The 16510-nt window shown below is 46.8% G+C and overlaps 2 long non-coding RNA genes across 6 annotated transcripts; one reads left to right on the forward strand and one right to left on the reverse strand.

Moving 5' to 3' along the window:
* Positions 1-1114: 1114 nt before the first annotated feature.
* LOC128791112 (uncharacterized) lies at positions 1115-5964 on the reverse strand. Of its 2 annotated transcripts, XR_008431982.1 has the most exons (3): positions 5394-5964; positions 3828-3946; positions 1115-1321 (listed from the first exon to the last, which is right to left on the reverse strand). It is a non-coding gene; the product is annotated as an uncharacterized LOC128791112 (long non-coding RNA). The 2 variants fall into 2 exon arrangements; XR_008431981.1 differs by lacking the exon at positions 5394-5964 and having other exon boundaries at positions 3828-5384.
* A 574-nt stretch (positions 5965-6538) lies between these two features.
* On the forward strand, positions 6539-16463 carry LOC128791111 (uncharacterized). 4 transcript variants are annotated; one of them, XR_008431980.1, is made up of 6 exons: positions 6539-7188; positions 7280-7333; positions 8962-9069; positions 9611-11035; positions 13269-13410; positions 13582-16463. It is a non-coding gene; the product is annotated as an uncharacterized LOC128791111 (long non-coding RNA). The 4 variants fall into 4 exon arrangements; XR_008431979.1 differs by having other exon boundaries at positions 9611-9656; positions 9795-11035; positions 13269-16463; XR_008431977.1 differs by having other exon boundaries at positions 13269-16463.
* Positions 16464-16510: the final 47 nt, after the last annotated feature.

The following is a 16510-nucleotide window of genomic DNA, read 5'->3' on the forward strand; positions in this document are numbered from 1 at the left end:
GGAGATCCCTTAATGCTCTTGGTTTTTTGTCCTCGTTCTCTGTCTCTATACTTATTTCACTTAGGTTTTAATTTGCCTTTTTTAAAATCTGGAGGGAGGAGATTTGTGGGGGCATTTAAAAAAAATATTCCCCCCCCACCCCTAAAGCTTTTGTGAGAGCAGTGCTCAGCTCTGCAGCTCTGTACTGAGGATGCCACCAGTGCCCACACAAGGACCAAACTTTGCTGTCACTGTCTGGTTCAGGGCTGGTCTGCAGAGCCTGGCAGCAGCAGGCTTCCAAACATGTGAGTGGAGCATTCTTACAGTTTGAGTGAAAAAACCTCCCCTGTCTCTCCCTTCAAAAAGAAACCCACCGTGGTTACTGTAGTAACCATGATCTCATCTGCCAGCAGACACAGGCTGCTGGACAGTCCCTGCTGCACTGGGGAAGTGTTGCACGTGCAAACAGGGCTTGGACAACATTTTCTAAGTCATTCAGGCTACCCTGTTGCCCCAGGGCAGGACTGGCTTTGCCTTCACCAGGCAGGTTCTTGTCCAACTCTCTGTTTTAAATCTCCAGTGATGAGGAAGGGAATGTTTTTCCTTGTCACAGCTGTTGCCTGTCTCATAGCCTGCGGTGTGAAAAGGATGGTATTTCCATACAGTTTTTATCTTCACTGGTGTAATTGTAGTTCTTGTCTCTGGTTGTTTGATAGATTGAACTAATGACCAGCAATTTGTGTAGTGATCTTTTCTGCCTCCCTTATAATGTTCTGGGAGTTGGAATATGATTTGGGAAGAGCAGAGCTGTGCTGAAAGTCCTGTGACTTTCTGTGGCTGGAGAGCACATGGGCAGACTCAGAATCAGCCTTTTCTTCTCTATTCTATTGCACTGTGTTCCTGATTTATAAAATTGACTCTCTCCCATGCCTGAAGGTAGTTTCAAATTGCTCTTCTGACTCAGTTCCTTCTTTTTGGATTTTAAATATGCTGTTACCAGTAAATAGTAAATCTATTATAACACTGGGTTGTGAGAACTTCTAGGTCTTAAGGAAGAAAGGAATGGCTGTGTAAGTAATTGCTGGCCAGAAGGTGTAACATGTTTGTCAGACAAAACAAGTCAGAGGCCATAATATCCGAAGGAGAAAAGTAGATGGTTGTTTTAATGGAGTTGATACTAGCAGCATGAGCAGCAGAACCATAATTTCAGTGTCCTGTGGGAAGTTTTTTTCTGTTTCATTTATCAGTTTGAGCTTCTGTGTCCTCCTTTCACACCCCCTCTGGACAGTGCCTCAGTCCATTGCTCCAAGGAGGCTGGATGCAGATGCCACCCAATCGCATCCTGCAGCAGTACAGAGACAAGGAGATTATTTAGCAGCCTCACAGTACATTTCTATCTCATACTTTGCTCCTTTCAGAGGGTTACAAATGGTTTTACAGATTTTGAACTTGTAATCTATTAATAAAAAGTATACTTTTAAATTTCTTTAGCTCCTAAAGTGTTTTGGTTTTGTTGGTTTCCAGTCAGGTTTTTCCCAACTAAGCTCTGTGTTTATTTTGCCTGGGCTCTGCTTTCGTTTCTTGAAGCACAGCTTTAGAATTTAAAGTGAGCTTTGCCACTTGGTCATAAGGCTTGACTCTCCCCTGCCTCCTGCTCCTCCTCCTCTGCTCTAGGTTCTGGATAGAAGTGAGATTAGCTTCAAGGCTTGGTACAACTTCTTGTGTAGCCTCCATGCTGAGTTTAAGATCTTTAAGAGCCCTCATCCCCAGAAATGCTGCTTTTTTCCCCACCCTGCCTATTTCTCCAGTCCTTATCAACATTTTGTGTCAGAAGCTAAGCTAATTCCTTCTTGAAGGTATGGAATTTAACCAGGGTAACTGGGTTTCTTCATGGACCCACTTCCATCAGCCAAACCAGAAGCAGGAGGTAAGGCCCAAGTCAGGCCCCACAGTCCAAAACCAGCAGCCTGGCTAAGGAAATCCAGAACCAGTAAAGACATTTGAGTCTAAAGCCCTTCAGCCTCTCATGAAGTCTCTGCTCCCACAGACAGCTCAGCAGGGTAGCCCTGTTGTGCCTCTGCCCAGCTGGGAAGGAAGGTGGCCAGGGAAACAGAAGCCTTGGCCAGCTGCAGCCTCTGCTCATGCTGTGTGGGCCCTTTGCAAGGAGAGATCCCACCTGTGGCTCTGACTGCCTCGGTTATTTGGCTACATGGCATGATTGACAAGCTTAATTTAATTTTTGACTGGTCAAGATTTGGCTGATTTGATCAGTACAGTTCTCCAGAGGCAAAAAAGAAAAAGCCATTATTCCCACTTCCTGCTATATTTGACTTTGATAAAACAAGAGATTAGTTATCACTAAGGTAAAGGCATCAGCTGACCACAGTTTTCAGCTGGAGCATTGTGTATTTAAATGATAACGGGGCTATGTGAACACAAACACCTTTTTGTTAAAGGTGCCTCCTACTTAATGAAGTGTTAGATGAAAACTAAATTGTCCCCAGGTAGTTTTAGCCTGGAGTATTTGGGTAATACACAGAGCAACAGCTTATTAAAATGGAAGAAGCAAACAAAAATAACAATGATGAAAGGGATCCTTGATTCAAAATGATATTGTGTGTCTCAGAGCATTGACATTTGTGTCAATATCGTATTAGCGGTAATCAAATTTCTCATTGTCTGCTGCAATGTAACCAACTCCTCGAGTGTAAAAGTCTATTAATCATGGAGGTGTGCTCTCTGTGCCTGTGTCAGTGGGAAGATAAATTAGGTGGCACTTTGCAGATCTGCTGAAAGAGAGGAGGACATGCATTGAGTATAGATGGAGCAGGATAAGCAAAACCTACTCCTAGATCTTTTTCCTTGACATTTTCCCTGTGCCAAGCCAAATAATGGTCCAGATTGTGCTTTTACTAACTATTCTGCATACTTCTGTATCACAGTTTTCATTTTAGACCAAATGAAAGTGCATTTCTGTGCTTATGGCAAGAAGTTGTGGGGGGCGAGTTTCTGTGACTGCAGACTATACAGGCAGTTTCACCCTCTTAAAATGGGAGTAACTACATTTCATAGTTGTCTTGGTTCTGACAGAAACTGCAATGCTTTCAGCAGGCTCTGGAGACCCAAGTCTGCTATAGCTTTGCCACAGATCTCCTGCATGATGTTGGCAGATCATTTTGCTCTACCTTGTTTCCCCTACTCTTACTGCAGGCAACAGCACTTCTGCATCCAGAAGGCACAGCCTTAATAACACCTCGTTAATGTTCATGAGATAGATCCAAAGAAAGAACTTGTGGGTGTGTTTTCTTCATTCCTGAAACTGTGTGAGGATGGGCTGCACAAGGCAGATGCCAGCTGGATGGATGGGGGGGGTCTCAGAGGCTCCTGCATCCTGTCCCATCCTCTTCATGGCTCTGTGAACAGCCCTTGCTGTGTGTGCAGCCATGTAAGAGGAGCCCTGTTACGCCTCTGTTTGGCTGGGAAGGACACTCCTCTTCCCAAGGGAGCGGGTGGCCAGGGAACACAAGCCTTGGTGCATGCTGTGGCAGGCCCTTTGCAAAGGAGAGGTCTCACCTGCAGGTCAGGTGTGCAGTGCTGTATGTGCAGTCAGCTCAGACCTGCAATTTCTGTGGCCAGGATTACATGCATGGGGAACTTGACTCCATGGATCTTTCCCCACATTGTTCCCCTGTCATCCTCTAGAACATGCTCTCATCCCAGTGACTTGCTTCCACACAGTTAGTCCCTGCTGCTGTGTGGGCTGTCTGAAGGGGCTGCATGTTTGAGGAGGTGATTTCAGGTTTTAGAGCATTTAAATGGGTGGGGGTTACCTCAGGGATCAGTTTCACCTCATAGTGATCGGAGCCTCTTCAGGTGACAAGTGGTGACAGGATTCCTTCCTTTCCAACATGGAGCTCTTGGTAACAGCAGTGTCAAGTGTTACTGCAGTGTACGGGGTGTTTGGGCTCTGCAGTTTAGAAATCTTTGGTTGTCCATGGCAACCTGCAGGCACTGAAATATTGGCTTGCATGTATGTGGGGGTTTGAAAAGCTGCTGTTGCTGGAGGCTCCTAGGAAAAGCCTCTCATCTCCATCCCTGTGTGGACCTTTTCCCCATTGCCCCATCCCATCCCATGCAGGTTGTGGCTCCTGCCAGCATGGCGGTTTTTAGCAGGCTGCAGGTCCTCCCTAGGAGCATTGTGCATGGCCAGAGAGAAACCAGGATTGAGGCAATGTGTGCAGGACAGTCCTACCCAGAGGTAGCCCCCATCCAGCACAGACATCAGGGCTCTGATATCCACCCCTACACAGAAGACCAGAGTTCACTGGTGATTGATGAATCATAAAAGGCAGACTTGCTTGTAGTTGAAATTAGGAAAGAAGCAAAGAAAGAGATCAGAGCCACTCTATCTCACGCTCCTAGGTCATGATCTGGGCAAAATTCCCTGTGTCCCAGCTAACAAGCAGGAGGCAGGGCAGCATCCCAGACTGTAACCAAGTCATTGGGCCAAAGCAGTGGCTGTGTGACACGATTCAACACAGCAGTGTTCCCCCTCTGCTGCAAATGTCTCACATTAACATACTGGGTCACCCTGCACCTGTTTGTGACCTTGTCCCCCATGTGCTTTGGAGGACCCTTGTGTCAGCCAGCTAGTGCACACTCTATTCTGATGCAGGGTGTTGTGACAGCCCTGAAAGGGTCACTGCCACCTGTGCTTTGTCACTGCCTCACTCCTTAATATACCCCTCTGTGGGGAGCCAGAGCCTGGACCAACTGCTCAGCTTCAGTGAGCCACTTTTGCAGTATTACACTATGAAGACATTTTGAACAGCTTCTGTGCTTTTGGCAGCCCCCAGTCCCTACTGTAATTAGGCTTGGGTGTCCTCCAAAATGACAAAAACTTTAAAAGCCCCAAGCGTAACCCTGAGCGAATGTAGGTGGGGCTATGATCCCCAGGAAACGTCATCCTGGGAGTCTTTCAGCTCCACTGGCCAGTTTACATAATCAAGACTTGACACAGCAAAAGAGAGACTTACAGTCTGATGGCTTCAGTCTTTTAATCCCTATTTCTACCAGTAATCCTTTCCCTGCAAGTAGGCCCTACTTGTGCAAGTAGTTCTCTTGGCTTCAGCAGAGTGTCTTTGGCCTGCCTGTACTTAATGTAAACTAAGATTACTTTTGGCATCTGTGGAATCCTAAAAAACTAAAACAGCAGAGTACGATTGAGGGCAACAGGCTTTACGGACCCAGGAGGTCACACTGGAGTTTACATTTGCTGCTGGCAATTCCAAGGGTTTGCTAGAACAGGCACAGCAGATGAATCTCCTTTCCAACTGCAGAATAAACACTGCATGTGGGGTAAATATTAAAGGAAAGGAAAGGTCCTTTGTCAAACATAAAGGATGTCTGTTTACCTGTAGCAGATACTGCTTATTGGAGTTTTGCAAGTCAAGAGATAAAGCCTTAAATGGGGACAACCAATGCACAAAGATGAGGGCTCTTCCAGCTTTTCAAGTTTTGGGTAATTGTGGCCATGGCTAATTGTCACACCATGATGGCTTAACAGTTATGTGCTTGTGATTGTGCAGCCCAACTCACATGGGAAATGCTTCTTGGAGCCTAATAAGCACTGAGGTGCACATCCTGCGTGCTGCCATGGCAACAGCAGGATGCAGGAGAGCTGGGAGGGCTGGCTGCCAGGAGCTGCTGCACTTTGGCAGGAGAACTGCCCTTTGGATGTCCAAATTGGTTTAATTACCAGCTGTGGAAACTACCTGGTGTCTAGTGACTGATTCTTCAAACAAGTGATACCCCTGTGAGCAGAATGAACCCTTTGGTTGCTGGGCCAGCACAGCTGTGTAGTGGGGGGACAGGCAGTCCTGGGGACACTGCCTTGCAGTGCACACACTGGCAGTGTTTATGCAAAACTGTCAGGCCTGATAAGGAAGCCCAGGAAAGCTCCACTGACGCTTTTCTGGCATTCAATGCCAGATTGTGTTAGGAGGTTTTGTTTTTACCTTGCTTTCCTGGCCATTGCTGATGCCTGTCCCTTTTGCTGCTGACAGGGCACGTGCGGGCAGCCTTCCCTCCCTGCTGACCTTCTTTGGACAGGGCTGAGTGGGCTTTTGTCAGGAGAGTAGTAACAACAAATTCTGTCCATGGAGAACTGTGGTACTTTGACACTTCTTTGCCCCCAGGTGAGGTGTTTTCCTTGCTGAAAAAGATCATGGCTCTGCAATGCTGGGGCTGTGTTTGCCAGGTCAGCCAGGAAGAGAAGTCCCCTGCCTGAGCAGCAGTGTCCATGGGAACTGGTGGCTTGGATACCCTGTGTTCTCAGTTTTCCTCTGTGGCTGAGACTTCCAGCAGGGCAGCAACTTCTGTGCTGTGTCGTAGCCAAGGAAACCACATGAGGCCCTGTTGCTGGTGAGGAAGGACAGTGGGATGGAAAATTAAACGGGGGAACATGGTCCATGTAGGAGAACAGGGACATGAAATAATTCAAAATCCTATTTGTAGATCCTATGAAGTACTTTGGCAGCTTGGGTAGGTACCTGTTAATTCCAAGCTGAACAAAATCAACTGTTTGGGGGAGTTTTTTATTCCATTTGACAAACTGAAGGAAAATTATTCAATTACCATGGTCATGAAACAGTTTTGTTTTGACATATCTCTGCTCAAACTGTGGTAAAAGTTAGTATTTCCCACTCTTGGGTCTTGACATGAAAGAGCAAGTGTTTTGCATCAGCCACCACTGCTGATTTCAGTTGCAGGATGCACCCTTAGCAATGGGTCTCCTGCCAATGTTTTGAGTGTTGCTACTGGGCTCAGGGGAGTGATGGTTGATAAAGCTGAGTCTTCTGATATGGCCCTTCACTCAGTCTGTGATATGCAGCCCAGGTCCCTCCATGCCAGATCCAGCCCATGAAATTAGAGGGTGGCTATCAAAACGATGCTCTGAGTGTCTCACGCCTCTCTGCTGAGGTGTTGGGTAACCTGGTGAGCTCTTCCAGGAAGAGCCTGCATGGTCCTAATGCCAGCATGGAGTGGCTTCTGTGACATATGCTCCACGTGAATTCCCTGCACCCTCCACAGGTGCATCATTTGGCTGAAAACAGACAACTCTCATGGCTAATTATGTGTTGCTCTGCTACCTGCTAATTAAGGAAAGCTGCAAAGCTAAGATCTCTGGGATAGTGACCATCTGACTCAGTGAGTGCAGAGGTGAAGGGTAAAAACTTGGGAGAGAAACCTGGAATGGGTAATACAATAGTGCTTGGTTGGGTTTTTTAACCTTCTTCAGGATTTACTGACATTCCTGTTCAGAAATACAGCAACATGTCTGGGATAAAGAAAGGTATGTAAAGACCACAATTTCTAACTCAAGGGAAGTGAACACACTGCAAGTAGGAAAAGCCACTTCTTATCTGGCTGGAAAAGAAACCCAGTTGTGTTGGCACAGAAGCATTTTGGAAAATTAAACAGCAGGAAGGGAAATGATGCCGTGGTTCCACAGGTGTGCCACAGGGAGGCCATCAGAAGGGAGCTCCTTTGCCCTGCAGACTTCAGAGAAGGCTGAGGGGAACTGCAGGGGTGGCTCCCACTGCTGGGAATTCAAGTGGATTTCCTGGGGCTGAGCATCCACGGCAGAGGCAGAGCTGAGAAGGTCTGACAGACGAAACAAACAATCTCCGGCCAGCAATGAGATCTCAGTACTGCTCCATGGTCCCTGTGCACTGCAGATGTACAAATGCACACCTCTGGCCATGACTTCACCTTGGTAGCTAGGCTGACAAATGCCATGGGGAGGTTACTTAATGGAACATATACATTGAAGTCTCATTATAGTTCCAACATAGGGCTGGATTTCATAACCAGAATGGTGCCATCAAGATTCTGAAATTAACATCTGGTTAAAGCCTGGTTTATAGGAACTTTTTAAACTCTTGATATAACACAAGATAAAAATGAGCCTGAATATGGAAAACCTGTACAAAATTATTCATTATGTGTGTCACTATGTATCTTCTTTTACATGGCATCTGATATGAATCAGGATATAACTTAGGGGGTTACTGAACTGTGTTATTGAGGTGTTGACGTCTCTCAATTCTGCATCACAGTAGCTGAAACTCTGTTGTAAGGGATGGATGACTAAATGACAATACACAGATGATGTGCCTCCTGTGGAAGCATCTATGGAAGATGCTAAATGGGTATAAGATACTCTTCATATTATCAGTAATGAAATATCTGCAATACAAAATAACTTTCTTGTGTGCTAAGATTTCAGTATTGTCTGGCTTGCCTGGAGAACATAATGAAACTATGGCACCAATAGATAATACAACTGCAAGCTGAATTAACTGCAGTTTTTGATCCTCTGGCTAGATAAGACTTTGTGTTTTCTTGTTAAGCTAAATTGCAATAATTAATTATTCTTTGCAGAAAATATATTCTATATTCTAATACCACTCTGCAGCAAAGATTAGACTCTTAGAAAAGCTTTAAATGTAACCTCATCAAGAAGTATTCTGGGCAGCACCAACATCTTAATGGTTAAAAAACCACAAAAAATTAGTACCTACAAGAACTGAATCTTTAGCTCCCTTTGTACATATATAATAGTAACAGGAAGGGAATGGAGTGACTGGCTACATGAAGACATTACCTTATATTTTACTATTACTAAAGCATTTTATTGGTCAAGGAGACCCAGCAGAACAGAAACAATAATTATTTCCTGTAGTACTAGTTTTACAACAGTGGAAATGCACCCAGTTGGCAAACCCCTTTAAATGAAAGCAGTGAAGGCATCTGATGGCTTGGGATTAACCATTTCCCCAGCAGTGCCAGTGAAGAATCACACTCCTCTTTCCTAAAGTGAACCTGCAGTCACTCAGACAATGGATACAGATTGATTCGCATGGGTAAAATCCCCTTTGAGTACCTGGTGCTTGCTCCACTGGCACTGTTTTCTTGTAGGATCTCCTGGAGACCTAAATGAGGCCTCTAAAGCTAAACCTGTGGCCAGGCGTGGGATGCCAGGAGGGAATGTTCACCCAGCTGGTCTGAGGCTGATGACGTGCACAGGTAACCCGAGAGCTTGTTGCACAGCTTTTGTGACTGGGGTTGCTGTGGGATCATACAGAGATGGCTGATTCTGTCCCTGTGTGTGCCATGCTCTTGATGGCTCTGTCCTGGTGTATGCCATGCCCGTGCTGGCTCTGTCCCTGGTGTGCCATGCCCACGTTGGCTCTGTCCCTGGGGTGCCATGCCTACACCAGCTCTGTCCCTGTGTGTGCAATGCCAGTGTCAGCTCTGTCCCTGGTGTGCCATGCCCACGTTGGCTCTGTCCCTGGTGTGCCCTGCCCACATCACCCCGCCGTGCTGCCCCTCCTGAGCACATGCCTTTCAGCTGTGTTTGAATTCAATGTGCAATGCCTGTTGCCCAGTAACTCACTGGCTGCTCAGTCCTATTCTGTGCTGCCCTGTCTGGATTATTCAGGAATATCTGGGAACCTGTGTTCCTGAACTGTCTGTTATCAGCAAGCCCAAGAGCTGGGAAGCCCTAGGAAGCTTTCACTGTACTCTGTGTATTTTTCCATTCCCTCCCACAACTCACACAACATAGGGCAACAACACAGGATGCAGTCAAATGGTGACCTACAAACGTCACTGTGAGTAAGGCTTTTTAATTCCTGTTTTAAAAGATCCCAAACTACAACTTGGTTTCAAACAGTACCTTCCCAGGGGTGCTCATTCCAAAGGACCACTTGAAGTACCCATTTTACTTCACATTTATTCATGGTTTTCAGATGGAACAATTTCCTTTGTTATCCCACCTGGACAGGAATGTTTTTGCTATATATGGTCAGAAAATGGAAGTGAAAATAAAAAAGCTGTGGTACAAAACCTCTTCTTGTTGCCAGTGGCACTTGAAATGTGCTGCATCATCAGGTTTGATGTTCTGAAAGAATGTTTTTTTACTTTTTGGCCCAGGTGGATGATTCTTAGGGCTTTTCCTAATGTCTTTAATAGCAGTGATGATATGCAGCTTATAGAATTCTGCAGCAATTGTTTCTCATTAGTCACTGACACAAAGCTTTGCACAGCAGAATCTATCTACAGGTGCCACAGGGAGAAGACAAGAAAGAAAAATGTGTCATACTCTGAGGTAAACAGCTTTACTCCCTATTAGTCTGCCAGAGGCTGAATTAGTAATTGATGAAGCACTTTGCCACGATGAGATTTGTTTAGTCCACTTAGGATTTGTTTTTCTCTGTTAACACAGAGCTAAACAAGCGAGGCTGTGTCTACATGCTCTCTTGCAGATAGGAGCTTGCTCCATGCCTGGTGCCTGTCAGCTGTGAGCCACATCCCCGGCAGCACGGCTGCCTTGTTTGCACAGCACCGAGGGGAGGGCTAATATTCCCACAGTTACTCATCCCAGCACCACACCCCCTTCCTCCACCAGATGTTGGAGCTGCCTCTGCCTTGCTTGGCAGGGCAGGCACGCTGTCTGCCGCACAGGAATGCAGCTGTCACACACAGCGCTGCTGGCAGGCCAGGGGGGAGGGCTGGTGACAGCCTTGGGCAGGGTGGGGGTCATGGCACCTTCAGCCAGCTCTGTGGCAGTGTGAAAAAAGTGGTTCCTCTGCCTAGGGAACACATCTGTGGGAAGGCTGTGGCTTTTTCCATCTTTAACACACCCTATTGCTTATTAAGATTTGAGAAAGGTAGAAGTCCATATTGTTAAGATCACCACCAAAATTTTGTAAAGAAGCTGACACTGCTACAGGAAAAAAAAAACAAAAACAAAAAAAAGAAACAAGAATATAGAAAAGAAACACAAATCCCTATCTCAAAAAGTAAATCCAAACCAAATTAAATTTTCAAAGCCTCCTTCTGGACATAAATCCCCTATTTTTCTTTTGAAGGTCAGCATTAGATGATGCAAGAACAAGGCTGAACTTCCAGCCCATTAGGCTCTGCGGAGCCAGGCGGCAGACGGATGATGTGGTGTGTCTGCATACCTCCCCCAGGCACTGGAGAAGAGGTAAGATGTAAAACCCCTCCTGCAGTGGAAGGAGTTACAAGATCCTTCTCATCTTCAAGGGAATGCGCTGCTGCCAAGGGTGCCATGGCACAAGCTCATGGAAAGCAGGAATCACTCCTAGAAGAGACACGGCTGGCAAAAGGAGAAGGCATTTGCAAAGCCTTCTGAATGTTGCCTCCCCTGGCTAAAACTGATAGGCAAGGGCTCACCTTGAAGGCACCTGAAGGACTTCTGAGCCACTTCACACAACTCCCCAGTGCCGACTGTCCTGTGTGAAACAAGGAACTTGGTTCAGTCGGGAAGGCATAGGTTTGTCAGAGCCTGGTGTCCCACTGGAACTGCCCTCATCCTCCGAGTTGAAGTGTTTGTCTCTTCTATCAGCCTTGGCAGTGGGGCAGCTTAAGGGATCACTCCACAGTTTTGCTGGCATAAAGCTGGTATCTATTTTCCCTATGTAAGCAGGAGTTACTGAATTGGTTTAGGTGACTGTGACTTGAGTCCCTGTGAACAGAGTGTGGGTTGTTCTGGCACAGCTACAGTTGGAAAGTGCTAATCCCCCCATCTGCACTTGTTAAACCTTTTAATTAAAGATTACTTTGATGAAGGTGCAAGGCTGAGAGGTCAGGGTTTTGCTACAGCACTCACCAGAGACCAAGAAACAGCAGTTGTGAGTAGTGGGCTTTGAGACTTGTTCATTTGAACTGTAGTGGAAAAGATGAAGAGGCACCGGCTCCTCTGCACTCCATCTGTATGGGGCGAAGTTAGACCCAAATTCCTCTGGTTCAAGCTGATTCACAGCTGAGCAGGAAAGGTGACCTAGAACTGCCCCACATCAGTGATTTCATGTAAGTCATCTGACTGATGTGTGAGGGATTTGTCAAAAGAGGGAAATGAATAACTTGCAGAAACACCTTGGAGGACTGGGTTCTCAGATGAAAACATGTACTAAAATGTGTGGGACCCAGGAAGAAAAGGCTACATTAGTGCAGCCACATGAGCACATGGCTCCTCTGGAAAGAATAAGAATGCTGCAAATTCTGATCGTTTGCTTGCCCTGTGGTATTTACAGCGCCCTGGTTTTCATTCAACCTTTCTAGCTAACAGCTAGTGAGGTAGATGGAGCTGCATGGAATCCTGGCATCAGACACTTGACAGGCACCTTCCTGCTTCAGGCATCCGGCAGGAGGACAGCAGGCAACTTGGATGTGTTCCTGTGTCAGGAACAGGATCCCAACAGAGTGGGGATTCCACAATGTACCTGCCCCACTGACTTCTAGAAGTTCCTCTCAAACCTGTGTGTCATTCCCAGGCATCACTCCTATTTCCTTGGGGAAATACTGACCCTGATGGCAGAATATCATGTGTTTGAGATGCTGAAGACACCAAACTACTGTTTGCTAGGGTCTCCAGACTGCCAGACTAGCTGCCAGCTTGTTAAACACACACTGATGTGCCATTAGGGAGCTGAAGTGTCATCAATGTTATAAACCTGAACCTGTAGCTTAATTTAGGGGCTTGTCAGACATATGGTAATGGTCTGGTAAGGCTTGGTGAAAGGTGGCGTTTGCAGGCATCTGTACATTTTTAATCTCTGTATACAATAAAATATTACACATTAGCTTTTGCTCTTGCTGGCAGATTTCTTGTGGGAAGATCTACTTTGGGACTCCAGTAGCACTGAATACTGAGCAAGTGACAGAAATAGGGAGTTTGGAGCAATGTCTTTGCTGGCGTAACTCCATTGCAGCCAGAGGGTGAAATCCCAGGCCTGTTGAGATGCATGGGACTTGTGCCAGGCTTCAACTGCTGAGAACTCTTTTAGCAACTCAACCCTGATTTTGCTTTGGACTGAAACCTCCCTGTGGATCTCAGCCTAGAAACACTTGCATCTTTCACACAGAAGAAAAATGTTCCGCAGCAAGCAAGTGAGCTTGGAAATGATTTAAACTTCATCAGTGGAACCCTTGCTGTAGACATTCACTGTGGGCTAAATTTGGTTTGTGTGGTAAGACACAGAGTGGCTCAGAGACACTCGTCTCCCTCAGTGATGGAAGGGCTCATGCTTGGCTGCAGTCACAGTTTATTGGACGTGCTCCCTGTTACTCCTGTGAAAGGCAGGAGCAAAGTTTTGGTGCTCTCAGTGTAATTCATTCATGCAGTTAGTGCTCATCAACATTTTTTGAACACCAGGAACTCTAGATATTGACAATGTACTTCTCTCTTCTCTTTACAGTGTATATGGCTGTCCTGGCATCCCAGCTCCTTTTCCAGGCCTATCCATTGTCCCAGGGTATTTGCTGGAAGCTCTTGAGAATGCAGACACACCTGCATCAAAGTCCCTGTGCTCCTGTTTGTGAGACTACAGCCCCAGAAAGGTCAGAGTGGTGCTTCCATTACCCACAGCTGTGACTTGATAACCTTATGGTTCTGAGGTCAAAAATTAAGCAGGAAAAGAGGGGCTGGAAAAACAAAATAAATTAACAATAATTCTGTTTTCTTTATACATTTTAAAGAAGCAGGATGGGGAAAACTGTTTTGCTTTGTAGGTCACCTTCACAGCAAACAGGAATCATTCAGTTGCTGCTGGATAATACCAAGGGCACTCTTGGAGGCTGGCAATTGGAATTATTAAAAAAATATGAGCAAGATTTTAAGTGTCTCCTTGAGAAACAAACAGAGCAAAATTGTTCATCAGTGGTGGAACAGACACTGTAAACAATGTATTTAATGAATCTGGAAGGATCTTTAAGGGAGCAGATGACCAGCTCTGTCTTTCCAGCACAGTCCCAGTCCCTTACAGAAGGAGTTTGTGACCTTGCCTTCCTATCCCACACATCAAGCTTTTTGCAGCTGTGTTTCTTTTTGCATTTTAGAAAACAGGAAATATTTCACAGAATCACAGAATCAATGAAATTGGTTGGTGATTTAGCACAGGTTGCCAAGGATTGTGTCCAGTTGGTTTTTGAGTATCTCCATGGAGTGAGATTCCACCACCTTTCTGCACAACTGACTTGCTTTTGGGCATTCTCACAGTAAAAAAGAAAAAAAGGTTTTTTGTGTTCAGGTGGAATCTGGTGTTTCAGTTTGTGTCTCTTACCCTGTCAGTGGACACTACTGAGAACAGTCTGCCTCCCTCTTGTTCTCTGTGCTGGGGATGGACCTTGGCAGCACCTGCAGGTGATCTTGGAAAGCCAGGCAGCTTTTCTGGATGCTGTGATCTCCAGGACCATGTCACAAGCAGATCCCCGAAGAGGCCAAATTCTGCTCTTCAAAATCAGAGTTTTCTTGCCTTTTGTGCCACTGTCCCTTCTCATGATCCTGAACTCCACTGTCTCACAGGCACTGGACCAAATGCTGACCCACCTTCATGTTTGCAAGCAGTTCTTCCTTAAGATTCTGAGGTCCAGCAGAGCACCCTTGCTTATTAGTTCCTCGATCAGCCACGCCAGGGAGTTGTCAGTGTGCTCCTGAACTTGCCTAGATTGCTTGGGCCCCTGCTGCTGTGTTGTCATTTCTAGCTCAAACCTGTTCCTAGCAGCTTCAAAGGAAACCTTGGTGTAAAATAAATCCACCTCCTCCACGCTGGTTGCTGGTCCCTGTGCTCCCTGCTGCAGGCCCGGTGCAGCATTTCCAGGTGTGCTGGCTGTGAGGTGGCTTGGAGCCCACACCTGGTGTCCTGTGCACCTCTCCAGCTGCTCTGGGGCACCAGCACTTGCCTTCCTGGACGGATGTTCACCCGAAACCATCTCACCAGCGACACACCACATAAGTGTTCTTGGAGAAGTGTGTTAGTGTTTTCTGCTTTTCAGCTAACAACACTTGTGACTTCCTTTCTGCTCAAGGCTCACCATAGCGTGAATAAGCTTTCTTAACTGGTTGTTTTAAGGGTTTTTTTCCTTGAAAAATTGAAGGGTTCTCCTCAAATCTATTGTGCTTAGGGCTGAAAACACAGGATACAAAATTATTCTTTCCAAGGGCTCTAAATAGATGTGGCAGACAAAAGGAAGAAATGAAGGCAGAAAAACCACCTATGTATGAAAAAATGTTACCAGTTCTAAATAAAGGTAGAAGTATATTTGTCCAACCTTTGCTAGAGACACTGTCATTCCTAGAGTTTGGCTTGAAATCTTTCCCAAGTGACTAAATTAAAGCCATTCATGTAGTGAAATACAGTTGATGACTCTGAAAGTTTTAGTGCTACCGTATTATAGATCCCACCAGGAGATAGGCCCCTGAGGGAGTCTGTCATTTCCCTCATCTGCACTCACTGAAGGATTCAGTACAGAAGTGGATTAAGCTCTTGGGGGGCTTTAAGCAAACTCTCCTTTCAGATTCCTGCAGCGTATTTCATTCTGAGCCCCGAGTGGCACCCAGCAAGGCTGCTCTGCTGCCTAAACACAAATACTGCTCAAAATTCCTTGGGCCAGAGCTCCCGTGTGGCAGAACGTGTGGCCAGGCGTTTCACAACTGCTGTCATCTATGGATTTCTGCTCGCACAAACAGAAAGGGAAAGCCCAGCTAGCTCGGTTTGGCTCTGACAAGGAGCAGCAGTGCACATACACTGCTCAAATACCCTTCCTAAGGGGGAGAGCTGAATTACAGGACCACCTGCACGTGTCTGGGCTGTTGTGTGGCACAGAGCTGTTTCCTTGGGACCCACCAGCCAAGGATGTCACAATGCTTGTGGGGGCTAGTCCATCACCTCGATGGCTTCCTGCCTGGAGAAGCTGCCCTTCCCTCCTATTTTACCCCCTGCCTACAGCCAAGCTCACGGGAGTAACGCATCTCCCCAAGAAACTGCTGGCAGAATTCAGATGCTTTGAGAACTTTTTTCGTGTTCATCACGATTTAGACTCACATTTTAAGCATAGGAAGGCTTAAAGCAGGCTGCGGCAGAATCCCTGTCTTTCCCTACATGCCACGAGCATTCGGTCCCGGGGCAGAATGATGTGTAGCCCTGCCAAACCCTGAGGTGCCCCAGACCTGACAACAGCCTTTTCTGCTTGGTGGAAACCAACACCAAATCTCTTCCGGAAAACAAAAAACTATCTCACAAATCTTTATGTCTTTATTCCTAGTGAAGGAGGGCGGAACTGCCGGGAAACCTGTGACAACGCTCCTCTCAGTGTTACAGCCGGGGCTTAAAATGGCGCGGAAGGGCAGCGAACCGCTCCCTTACTCCGCTGCGCCGCACCAGCCGCTCTCGGGGCGCCGCGGGGCTGGTGCCCGGAGGGAAGTCAGTCGGTGGGCAAGGGGCTGAGGGGAGGCCGGGCGCGCTGACGGAGCACACCCGGCTCGGCAGCCCCGACTCAGCAGCGGCAGCGCCCCGAGAAGAAGAAAATGGCGGCAGCAGCGTTGACCAATCAGCGCGCGGCGCCGGCTCGCGCCCGCCCGTTACCCAGTCCCGGCGCTCCGCGTGCCCCGGACGATTCCATTCGCCGCAATCGCCCCCTCCGCGCGCCCGGGTTGGTGGCG

The sequence above is a fragment of the Vidua chalybeata genome, chromosome 7 (assembly GCF_026979565.1).
Source record: "Vidua chalybeata isolate OUT-0048 chromosome 7, bVidCha1 merged haplotype, whole genome shotgun sequence".
NCBI classification, from domain to species: Eukaryota; Metazoa; Chordata; class Aves; order Passeriformes; family Viduidae; genus Vidua; species Vidua chalybeata.